Raw genomic sequence first — 12,774 nt, forward strand, 5'->3', positions numbered from 1 at the left:
TTACATAAGAAAATGTTTAAATTAGCTTGGAATAATGTGTGATAAGAATAGCTAAACATTTGAGACAAGAATGTCATTGAGATCCTAGGCTAAAAGGATTAATTTTTTTTAAATCAAGAAATAACACTGAGCTTCTTGGTGAGTGTGGATAGCATGGGAAAAGGATTACTTTTTTTAAAATCAGGAAATAACACTGACCTTCTTGATGAATGTGGATGACATGGGAAAAGAGTTCCACAGAAAGAGAAATTATTTGCTAGAATGACAATTTAAACCCAGGCGAGTGGGAGTGGGAACCCATCTTATCACTATTATAGTTAAACAAAATTCTTGGGATTTGCCAAATCAACCCCCTTATACACACACAGACACACACACACACACAAGATTCTATTCTGATGTAGTCAAGAAAAAGTAGTCAAGACTTGCAGATAAGACAAAAGAGAGTACAGCATTGTTGTTCAATGATGCTCTGGAGCATTTTGTTAACAGGCTCATCTGAGATTATTAATTCCCTTGAAGAATGTACCTGTGTTTGACTATGCTATTTGCTGCTTGATTAGAACCCAGAATTTCTGAAGCTATGTATTAACCTGGAGAACTTTTTCCCATAAAAAGTCCAGCCCAAAGTTTGTGGTGTTATTGGCCTGATAGACCTGAACAAGCTTTGGATTTTGCCTCAACAACATGTTCATGTTTTAAATGTCCAAACAACTAGTTCCTGAAATATTTTTTGAACTAGGTTTGCCATTCTACTGGTTACATAAATAAGTGAGTTAACAAATAGGTGGTACATCTTCATTCTATATTTGTATAACTTTGTGTTTGACTTTTTTGAAAATTATCTTTCTAGAGAGTCTATGCTCATTGTTATTTATCTAGCATGACAGTTTCGAGAAATAGTTAAGCTATTAGTAAATGTGTTTTGGAATTATTATTTTTCATTAACTAAATGACAAAAAGTGTTTTATTTTTTGATAGCTAGAGCACTTTTTGTCTTTAGGTTGTGTGGACCATATAAACTGGTTCTTCCATGTAACAGGGGGTCTCTCTTCTCATTGAAAATAGGTAAATTGGGGGTGGAACCAAGATGGCCGAATAGGAACAGCTCCAGTCTATGGCTCCCAGCGTGAGCAACACAGAAGATGGGTGATTTCTGCATTTCCAACTGAGGTACCAGGTTCATCTCACTGGGGAGTGTCGGACAGTGGGTGCAGGACATTGGGTGCAGCGCACCGAGTGTGAGCCGAAGCAGGGTGAGGCATTGCCTCACCCAGGAAGTGCAAGGGGTCAGGGAATTCCCTTTCCTAGTCAGAGAAAGGGGTGCGAGACAGCACCTGGAAAATAGGGTCACTCCCACCCTAATACCACGCTTTTCCAATGGTCTTAGCAAACGGCACACCAGAAGATTATATCCCGCGCCTGGCTCAGAGGGTCCTATGCCCACGGAGCCTCACTCATTGCTAGCATGGCAGTCTGAGATCAAACTGCAAGGTGGCAGTGAGGCTGGGGGAGGGGCGTCCACCATTGCTGAGGCTTGATTAGGTAAACAAAGCGGCCAGGAAGCTCGAACTGGGTGGAGCCCACTGCAGCTCAAGGAGGCCTGCCTGCCTCTGTAGACTCCACCTCTGGGGGCAGGGCATAGCCAAACAAAAGGCAGCAGAAACCTCTGCAGATTAAATGTCCTTGTCTGACAGCTTTGGAGAGTGTAGTGGTTCTCCCAGCATGCAGCTTGAGATCTGAGAACAGACAGACTGCCTCCTCAAGTGGGTCCCTGACCCCCGAGTAGCCTAACTGGGAGGCACCCCCCAGTAGGGGCAGACTGACACCTCACACGACCGGGTACTCCTCTGAGACAAAATTTCCAGAGGAACGATCAGGCAGCAACATTTGCTGTTCACCAATATCCGCTGCTCTGCAGCCTCTGCTGCTGATACCCAGGCAATCAGGGTCTGGAGTGGACCTCCAGAAAACTCCAACAGACCTGCAGCTGAGGGTCCTGACTGTTAGAAGGAAAACTAACAAACAGAAAGGACATCCACACCAAAACCCCATCTGTACATCACCATCATCAAAGACCAAAAGTAGATAAAACCACCAAGATGTGGAAAAAACAAAGCAGAAAAACTGGAAACTAAAAATCAGAGCACCTCCCCTCCTCCAAAGGAACACAGCTCCTCACCAGCAATGGAACAAAGCTGGATGGAGAATGACTTTGACGAGTTGAGAGAAGGCTTCAGATGATCAAACTAATCCAAGCTAAAGGAGAAAGTTTGAACCCATGGCAAAGAAGTTAAAAACCTTGAAAAAAAATTAGACCAATGGCTAACTAGAATAACCAATGCAGAGAAGTCCTTAAAGGACCTGATGGAGCTGAAAACCACGGCATGAGAACTACGTGAAGAATGCACAAGCCTCAGTAGCTGATTGCATCAACTGGAAGAAAGGGTATCACTGATGGAAGATCAAATGAATGAAATGAAGCAAGAAGAGAAGTTTAGAGAAAAAAGAATAAAAAGAAACGAACAAAGCCTCCAAGAAATATGGGACTATGTGAAAAGACCAAATCTACATCTGACTACTGTACCTGAAAGTGATGGGGAGAATGGAACCCAGCTGGAAAACACTCTGTGGGATATCATCCAGGAGAACTTCCCCAATCTAGCAAGGCAGGCCAACATTCAGATTCAGGAAATACAGAGAATACCACAAAGATACTCCTTGAGAAGAGCAACTCCAAGACACATAATTGTCAGATTCACCAAAGTTGAAATGAAGGAAACAATGTTAAGGGCAACCAGAGAGAAAGCTTGGCTTACCCACAAAGGGAAGCCCATCAGACTAACAGCTCAGCTCTCGGCAGAAACTCTACAAGCCAGAAGAGCATGGGGGCCAATATTCAACGTTCTTAAAGAAAAGAATTTTCAACCCAGAATTTCATATCCAGCCAAACTAAGCTTCATAAGTGAAGGAGAAATAAAATACTTTACAGACAAGCAAATGCTGAGAGATTTTGTCACCACCAGGCCTGCCCTAAAAGAGCTCCTGAAGGAAGCACTAAACATGGAAAGGAACAACCAGTACCAACCACTGCAAAAACATGCCAAATTGTAAAGACCATTGAGGCTAGGAAGAAACTGTATCAACTAACGAGCAAAAGAACCAGCTTACATCATAATGACAGGATCAAATACACACATAACAATATTAACTTTAAATGTAAATGGGCTAAATGCTCCAAGTAAAAGACACAGACTGGCAAATTGGATAAAGAGTCAAGACCCATCAGTGTGCTGTATTCAGGAAACCCATTTCACGTGCAGAGACACACATAGGCTCAAAATAAAAGGATGGAGGAAGATCTACCAAGAAAATGGAAAACAAAGAAAGGCAGGGGTTGCAATCCTAGTCTCTGATAAAAGAGAATTTAAACCAACAATGATCAATAGAAACAAAGAAGGCCATTACATAATGGTAAAGGGATCAATTCAACAAGAAGAGCTAACTATCCTAAATATATATGCACCCAATACAGGAGCACCCAGATTCATAAAGCAAGTCCTTAGAGACCTACAAAGAGACTTAGATTCACACACAATAATAATGGGAGACTTTAACACCCCACTGTCAACATTAGACAGATCAATGAGACAGAAAGTTAACAAGGATATCCAGGAACTGAACTCAGCTCTGCACCAAGTGGACCTAATAGACATCTACAGAACTCTCCACCCCAAATCAACAGAATATACATTCCTTTCAGCAGCACACCACACCTATTCCAACATTGACCACATAGTTGGAAGCAAAGCACGCCTCAGCAAACGTAAAAGAACAGAAATTATAACAAACTGTCTCCCAGACCACAGTGCAATCAAACTAGAACTCAGGATTAAGAAACTCACCCAAAACCGCTCAGCTGCATAGAAACTAAACAATCTGCTCCTGAATGACTACTGGGTACATAACGAAATGAAGGCAGAAATAAAGATGTTCTTTGAAACCAACGAGAACAAAGACACAACATACCAGAATCTCTGGGACACATTCAAAGCAGTGTGTAGAGGGAAATTTATAGCACTAAATACCCACAAGAGAAAGCAGGAAAGATCTTAAATTGACACCCTAACATCACAATTAAAAGAACTAGAGAAGCAAGAGCAAACACATTCAAAAGCCAGCAGAAGGCAAGAAATAACTAAGATCAGAGCAGAACTGAAAGAAATAGAGACATAAAAAAACCTTTCAAAAAATCAATGAATCCAGGAGCTGGTTTTTTGCAAAGATCAACAAAATTGATAGACCGCTAGCAAGATTAATAAAGACGAAAAGAGAGAAGAATCAAATAGATGCAATAAAAAATGATGAAGGGGATATCACCACTGATCCCACAGAAATACAAACTACCATCAGAGAATACTATAAACACCTCTACACAAATAAACTGGAAAATCTAGAAGAAATGGATAAATTCCTCGACACATACACCCTCCCAAGACTAAACCAGGAAGAAGTTGAATATCTGAATAGACCAATAACAGGCTCTGAAATTGAGGCAATAATTAATAGCTTACCAACCAAAAAAAGTACAGGACCAGATGGATTCACAGCTGAATTCTACCAGAGATACAAGGAGGAGCTGGTACCATTCCTTCTGAAACTATTCCAATCAATAGAAAAAGAGGGAATCTTCCCTAACTCATTTTATGAGGCCAGCATCATCCTGATACCAAAGCCTGGTAGAGTCACAACAAAAAAAGAATTTTAGACCAATATCTCTGATGAACTTCAATGCAAAAATCCTCAATATAATACTGGCAAACCGAATCCAGCAGCACATCAAACAGCTTATCCACCATGATCAAGTGGGCTTCATCCCTGGGATGCAAGGCTGGTTCAACATATGAAAATCAATAAATGTAATCCAGCATATAAACAGAACCAGTGACAAAAGCCACATGATTATCTCAATAGATGCAGAAAAAGCCTTTGACAAAATTCAACACTCCTTCATGCTAGAAACTCTCAATAAATTAGGTATTGCTGGGACGTATCTCAAAATAATAAGAGCTATCTATGACAAACCCACAGCCAATATCATACTGACTGGGCAAAAACTGGAAGCATTCCCTTTGAAAACTGGCACAAGACAGGGATGCCTTCTCTCACCACTCCTATTCAACATAGTGTTGGAAGTTCTGGCCAGGGCAATCAGGCAGGAGAAGGAAATAAAGGACATTTAAATAGGAAGAGAGGAAGTCAAATTGTCCCTGTTTGCAGATGACATGATTGTATATCTAGAAAACCCCATCATCTCAGCCCAAAATTTCCTTAAGCTGATAGGCAACTTCAGCAAAGTCTCAGGATATAAAATCAATGTGCAAAAATCACAAGCATTCTTATACACCAATAACAGACCAACAGAGAGCCAAATCATGAGTAAACTCCCATTCACAATTGCATCAAAGAGAATAAAATACCTAGGAATCCAACTTACAAGGGATGTGAAGGACCTCTTCAAGGAGAACTACAAACCACTGCTCAATGAAATAAAAGAGGATACAAACAAATGGAAGAACATTCCATGCTCATGGGTAGGAAGAATCAATATCGTGAAAATGGCCATACTGCCCAAGGTAATTTACAGATTCAATGCCATCCCCATCAAGCTACCAATGACTTTCTTCACAGAATTGGAAAAAACTACTTGAAAGATCGTGTGGAACCAAAAAAGAGCCCACATTGCCAAGTCAATCCTAAGCCAAAAGAACAAAGCTGGAGGCATCACACTACCTGACTTCAAACTATACTACAAGGCTACAGTAACCAAAACAGCATGGTACTGGTACCAAAACAGAGATATAGTCCAATGGAACAGAATGGAACCCTCAGAAATAATGCCTCATATCTACAACTATCTGATCTTTGACAAACCTGACAAAAACAAGAAATGGGGAAAGGCTTCCCTATTTAATAAATGGTGCTGGGAAAACTGGCTAGCCATATGTAGAAAGCTGAAACTGGATCCATTCCTTACACCTTATACAAAAATTAATTCAAGCTGGATTACAGACTTAAATGTTACACCTAAAACCACAAAAACCTTAGAAGAAAACCTAGGCAATACCATTCAGGACATAGGCATGGGCAAAGACTTCATGTCTGAAACACCAAAAGCAATGGCAACAAAAGCCAAAATTGACAAATGGGATCTAATTAAACTAAAGAGTTTCTGCACAGTAAAAGAAACTACCATCAGAGTGAATAGGCAACCTACAGAATGGGAGAAAATTTTTGCAACCTACTCATCTGACAAAGGGCTAATATCCAGAATCTACAATGAACTCAAACAAATTTACAAGAAAAAAACAAACAACCCCATCAAAAAGTGGGCAAAGGATATGAACAGACACTTCTCAAAAGAAGACTTTTATGCAGCCAAAAGACACATGAAAAAATGCTCATCATCACTGGCCATCAGAGAAATGCAAATCAAGACCACAATGAGATACCATCTCACACCAGTTAGAATGGTGATCATTAAAAAGTCAGGAAACAACAAGTGCTGGAAAAGACGTGGAGAAATAGGAACACTTTTACACTGTTGGTGGGACAGTAAAGTAGTTCAACCATTGCAGAAGTCAGTGTGGCAATTCCTCAGGGATCTAGAACTAGAAATACCATTTGACCCAGCCATCCCATTACTGGGTATATACCCAAAGGATTATAAATCATGCTGCTATAAAGACACATGCACACGTATGTTTATTGCGGCATTATTCACAATAGCAAAGACTTGGAACCAACCCAAATGCCCAACAATGATAGACTGGATTAAGAAAATGTGGCACATATACACCATGGAATACTATGCAGCCATAAAAAATGATGAGTTCATGTCCTTTGCAGGGACATGGATGAAGCTGGAAACCATCATTCTCAGCAAACTATCGCAAGGAAAAAAAAACAAACACCACATGTTCTCACTCACAGGTGGAAATTGAATAAGGAGAACACATGGACACAGGAAGGGGAACATCACACACTGGGGCCTGTTTTGGGGTGGGGGGAGCGGGGAGGGATAGCATTAGGAGATATACCTAATGTTAAATGACGAGTTAATGGGTGCAGCACACCAACATGGCACATGTATACATATGTAACAAACCTGCACATTGTGCACATGTACCCTTAAACTTAAAGTATAATAAAAACAAATATGTAAATTGCTCAACCAGTGTCTATACCTTTGACACTCACATAATAGGATTCAGCACATCATATAATCCTAATCACCCTCAGATACAGGCTGTAGGTGATGGAAACTTTAAATGTTGGTCACTCTTAGCCTTTCTTTTTTCCACTTGGGTATTCTTTTTCAACTTTTAAAGATCAGAAACTAGTAGGCAGCTCAAGGAAGTGACTTAGTAAGCGTCTGGAACCTCTTATTTCTAGATGTTATGGAAGCAATGTGAAATGTGCAGGGTCGCCAACATGGGTGAGTTGTTCCCAAGGCAGGAGGCCCAAGGGGGTGGTATTAAAAATGTCTTCTAAAGCCCTCTTTCTGGCTCCTCTGTCCCTGCAAAGCCAGTACACCATCTGGCATTTAGGCACTGTGCCATTTTAACAGATGGGACTGAGTATTGAAGGCTCTCAGACTATGTACTACTATCAACTGTGGTGTTGGAACAGACATTTCAGTAGAAATACCCAACCCATTCTTTTTCACCTCATCTTTTAATTCTGCAGTAAAAGAAGATGATATTTCTTCCTTAGAGTGAGGAAAAGACAAGAAAGACCTTTCTCTTGGTGTCTGGCACTATCAGAATATGAGCTGATGCCAAATTTTGCACATGCTACATTATTCACATAGCTTTAACAAACTGACTCTTCCTTTTTTAAAAAAAATATTCCTTTTGAAACAGTTTACTACAGCCTAGATTTTACCCGTATAACTTGGTAGATGTATGGAAGCTTTTGGATGTGAATTAGAAACAAAACAGATTGAGTCATATTTTTCCCTTTTGGATGTTCTAGAAAGTACTGAAAGGAAAAAACCTATCAATCATCTGCCAGTGGAAAAATTTGTATTGGACACTTAATTTAGGCATATTGATACATTATGATTCAAAGGACTGAATTACACAACTCTTTCCCTCAAGAAACAAGTTTGCTGGAGAAATAAAGTATATAACTAAAATGACAATATTTCTTCTTTCATTGGAAAAATATTGAAACTTTTCTTTGATATAGAACATTTGGAAAATACAGAAATGTGGAAGAAAAAAGATCATTCATCGCCTCATCACATAAAAGCAATTTCTACTAATACTTTGGGGGTATTAATCTCCAGGGTATGTGTTTTTGTTTTTGTTTCAATGCATGCTCTTTCGGTACGCTTCATGTATTTACGGTCTATTTATGGTATATATCCAGATTTGTATAATACTCTTTCTTAATATGGTATATTGCAAGCGTATCTCCATGTTATAATAAATACTTTGTTAACATTATTTTAAAAACTGTATAAAGAGTAGATTAATTTAATGTACCATAGTTATTAAGTGTACATTTTGTTTCAGGTAGTAATATATAAGGCATTTATATCCACAAGTCTTTCCTTAACATTCAAAACTACCAACCTGGGTACACATTTTAATTTCAATTTAATTGACAAGGCAACTAAGACAGCCAGTAGTGAGTAAAATTCAAGGTCTACAAAGTTTGCCTTTTGACTTGTAATACAGTTCTCATTCCACCACACAACCCTGACTCCTTTAGATTGGATATGTTCAAAGGAAAGAATGCTTATTATTTATCTTCCTTCAAAAATGAGTAGTATAGTTTAATCATAGGCAAACATTTACTCCAGTGGGTTCTGATGACACTCCTACTTCTCTGTGTGAAGCCCTAGTCTTCTATCTCCCTAAAGATCCTTCTTTAAGTCTTCTAAGTCCTATCCTATGTCCAGGGGTTACTCCTGATGAAGGGAAGGAAGAATTATCAGTGGAAACAAGTAGTTTGCACCCTGGCTGAGGAGCTCTCTGGAGAATGGAATCATAACTATACTCTGGCAAATTAGTCTATCTTCCCACTTGGTGATTTGGAAACACAAATGTATTATGAGAGCAAGAAATTTATAATGATGAGGATTCTGAATGTATCAAGTCAGAGTACATTTTCTGTATTTTAAGTTTTTCAAAAAACCAAATCAGAAAGATGCATTTGATTTATTAGTTTTGTTATTTGTCATATTTTAATATGTGTTTTGCATGTACATGACTCATCTTCCCACCTCATTTTAAGATCTTTGAAGTACAGAATCAGATCTCAGTTTCCTAAATATAGGAATCACTACAAAATTCCCATAGAGTGGCATGCATTATTTACATGTTATAAACTACTCTTCTCTGGACAAAAAGGCAGATGAAATGTTGCTCCACTAAATTATTCAGATATTGTTCTGGCCATGTTTGTGCTCCTGAAAATTCATCAGGATGCATAAATATTCACATATCTTTTTATGAAGAAGTATTACAGATTATGTATATTTGTAGTAATGCATCATTTCTTTTCTACTATATGGGATTTACACTATCCTTGAATATCTCATAGCAAAAGTCTGGTGTTTTGATAATACTCAGAGGGCCAGCTGTCATGGCTTTGCCACATTATTTTATTTGAGGCCATTTTATGTGTATTGATATTTCAGAGACCAACCTGTTGAAAAGTACTATTGGTGCTAGAATGTTACTACACCAAAACCTATCTTGGTAGAAAATAATTCTGCAAATAAAATATATATTTGGATCTTTTCTTTCAGTTATAGAAATTGTATGAACCAAAAAATATGTGAGTAATTACTGATGGATCAGAGATTCTGGTTGGGAATGTAATGAAATAAAGAATTACTCATTTCTCAAGTGGGATAAGTTTATAGTAGCTATTACTCTTCCATGACAGAAATAGCCACAAGCTTCCATTTTTAATGACCTTGACAGAATAGCTCCCTATGGTTCAATTTTAAAAATTTACCGAAAATACGTTTTTGCTAGTGCGAAAGAAGATTATCACTCATATTCTTGCTATTGCAAGCAAAATTTAAAACGTAGGTTTTATTCTAAATGATTCAAAATATTGACATAAAAAATTACAAGAAAACACAGTAGAGTCTTCTTCAAGAAGAGATGAAGAGCCAAAATGCTAGTAAAGAAAGATATGCACACACACCATCTCTCTGGAAAAATGAAATTCTTTCTTGGCTCTACACCCAGTGTCATTGACGCGTGCAGAAAAATCAAGCGAGGGACTTGCTTGAACAATAGTGCATCTCCTGTTACAGGGTTGTTACAATTCTCTCATCTAGTACTTATTCATATGGACCTTATATAAGAACTCGTTTAGTCACATTTATAAATGCTATCATTGATTTCTATGGTCTGTAGTGAAAGCTCTGAGCATTTTCTTCAAATGTCACTTGAGAGCTTCTAAAAATCTCTTGCACGTCTATACTCCATCGCATGTACAAAAATCTTAACAGTTCATGATAAACAGGCAAGTAACCACAGAAAAATTTTTAATCCCAAACTGACAACAACTGCAAAATACATTTACAATGAAAACAGAAAAATTAAAATAATGTTATATTCATTTCCGAGAAAACTACACATCGGTGAAAAGCAGTGACCTACATTATACACATTAACATGGGTAAATCTCAAAAGCTTTTATTTCCTAAAAAATAATGGATTCGTATAAACTTAGAAAATGGTAATACTTAACAAGCGGTAAAAATATAAACAGAAATACGAAATAATTAACTCAAACAGGTTTTTGGTTAGGTTAAATGCAATCTTATTTTTTTAAAAAGTTCTGTTAGGAGATCATATGAGCTTTTTTTATTACTACTTATTCTACATAAATTTTATAGAACTTCTGTATGTATGATACTTTCACAATAAGCAAACATTTCAAAGTCTTATTTAAAATAAGTTACAAAAAATGCTTTACTATAATAATATTATTTAGAATAATAAATAATATAAGGGCATACAAATCATGAGAAATTCTCCAGAGAGCTAGACTTCGGACCCAGGTTGAAATTCCACTGCTGCCACTGACAATAAGAGCTTTGGGCAAATTATTTAAATTCAGTAAAGACAGTGTTATTATATTTAACCTAAAGATAATTCACAGTCATTGCTTTATGATAGAATTGTTGTTAAGTTCAAATGAGATCTTGAAAAAATAGGTTCATATGCAGTTCAAATTTAGAGTTTAAAAAAATTTAAATTCATAAATGTCAAGAGAATACGGATTATACAGTCAAATTCTATAATATTGAAAACAATGTTTTTTGAAAACTTGGATACATCTTCAAATCTAAATCACAATATGCCATGAGTTTTTCAGTTGTTACATTTATTTCTAACATTCTCAGGTGTCAAATGCCATGAAGTCTTTGACTATTGATGAATAAAAAATAGCTTTCCAATTTAATATCAATTATAAAACTCAGGGAAAAGCAGAAGTTCCAGAATTATGGCTGATCAATATACCCAATGGCTGTTTTGCTGAAAATCAATTTCCTGAAAATGTCTTTACTGAGGGTTCAATATTCAAAATAGTGAATTCATGAATTGACAAAATATTTCAACTTGCCAACAATGTAGCTTTACCTGATGTACTTTTTCTGTTCCAGAATCCCACCTAGGATACATGACATTTAGCTATTATGTCTCCTTACGCTCCTCTTGGATGTGACAGTTTCTCAGACTTGCCTTGTTTTTGATGGGCGTAAGAGTTTTGAACAGTTCCAGTCAGGAATATATTATAGAATGTTTCTCAAAGGGGATTTGTTGGATGTTTGTCCCCTGATTAGACTGGGTTAGGAGGAGGACCACAGAGGTAAAGGGCCATTTCCAACACATCACTTCGAGGATACACACTAGCAACATAACATTACTGTTGACATTGACCTGTCAGGTTTCTGACCTGTCAGATTGTAAAATCACTCTTTTTCCTCCCTGGTCTCATACTGTACCCTTTGGAAAGAAGTTACTATGTGCAGCCCACTCTTAATGAGTTGGGAGATATGCTCCACTTCCTTGATAGAAAACTCTCTACATATCATAAATTATTTAAAATTATTTTGCATTCTTTGTTTTTTGTATTTTGTATTCTTTTGAAGTTTGCCTTTTTCAGGATTCCATGTAACCAGAATTATATAGTATGTAACCTTTTCTACTTAGCAATATACATTTAAGATTCAACCATGTCTTTTTGTGGCCTGACAGCTCATTCATTTTTATCTTTTGTGACACAGTTTATTGATAGCTCATTTCTTTTTATGTTTTGTGACAGAATATAGGTATCTATTCACCTACTAAAATACTCCTTTATAAATAAAGATTCTATAAACATTCACATATGGAATTTTTGTTGATATAAGTTTGTAAGGTTTCAAATTAGCTGGATAAATGTCTAATAGAACAATTGTATCAAATGGTGAGATCATGTTTAGCTTTGTAAGAAAATGCCAGTTTGTCTTCCAAAGTGACTATACCATTTTGCATTCTCACCAGCAATAAATTAGTTTCTGTTGCTATACATCTTCATCAGCAATTAGTATTGCCGGTTGATTTTTTAAAAAAAATTTAGCCATTATAGTAGGCATATGGGGGTATGTAAAGGACAATTTGGAACTTGTTTCAAAAATTCAAAATGTGAATACCATCTGACAAGCAATTACACAGCCACCAATGTATGTAGTAC

At 37.2% G+C, this 12,774-nt stretch overlaps 1 protein-coding gene across 1 annotated transcript in view; it reads left to right on the forward strand.

Annotated features, from left to right (window-relative positions):
• LOC103889957 (putative uncharacterized protein encoded by LINC00269) overlaps window positions 1–2,776 on the forward strand; it is a 377,157-nt gene extending 374,381 nt beyond the window's left edge. Inside the window, exon 9 of the transcript XR_008522804.2 lies at window positions 1,069–2,776. The gene's annotated coding sequence lies outside the window, so the exon portion shown is untranslated. The remainder of the gene's footprint in view (window positions 1–1,068) is intronic.
• The last annotated feature ends 9,998 nt before the right edge of the window (window positions 2,777–12,774 follow it).

Source organism: Pongo abelii, chromosome 11, assembly GCF_028885655.2.
Source record: "Pongo abelii isolate AG06213 chromosome 11, NHGRI_mPonAbe1-v2.0_pri, whole genome shotgun sequence".
Taxonomy (NCBI): domain Eukaryota; kingdom Metazoa; phylum Chordata; class Mammalia; order Primates; family Hominidae; genus Pongo; species Pongo abelii.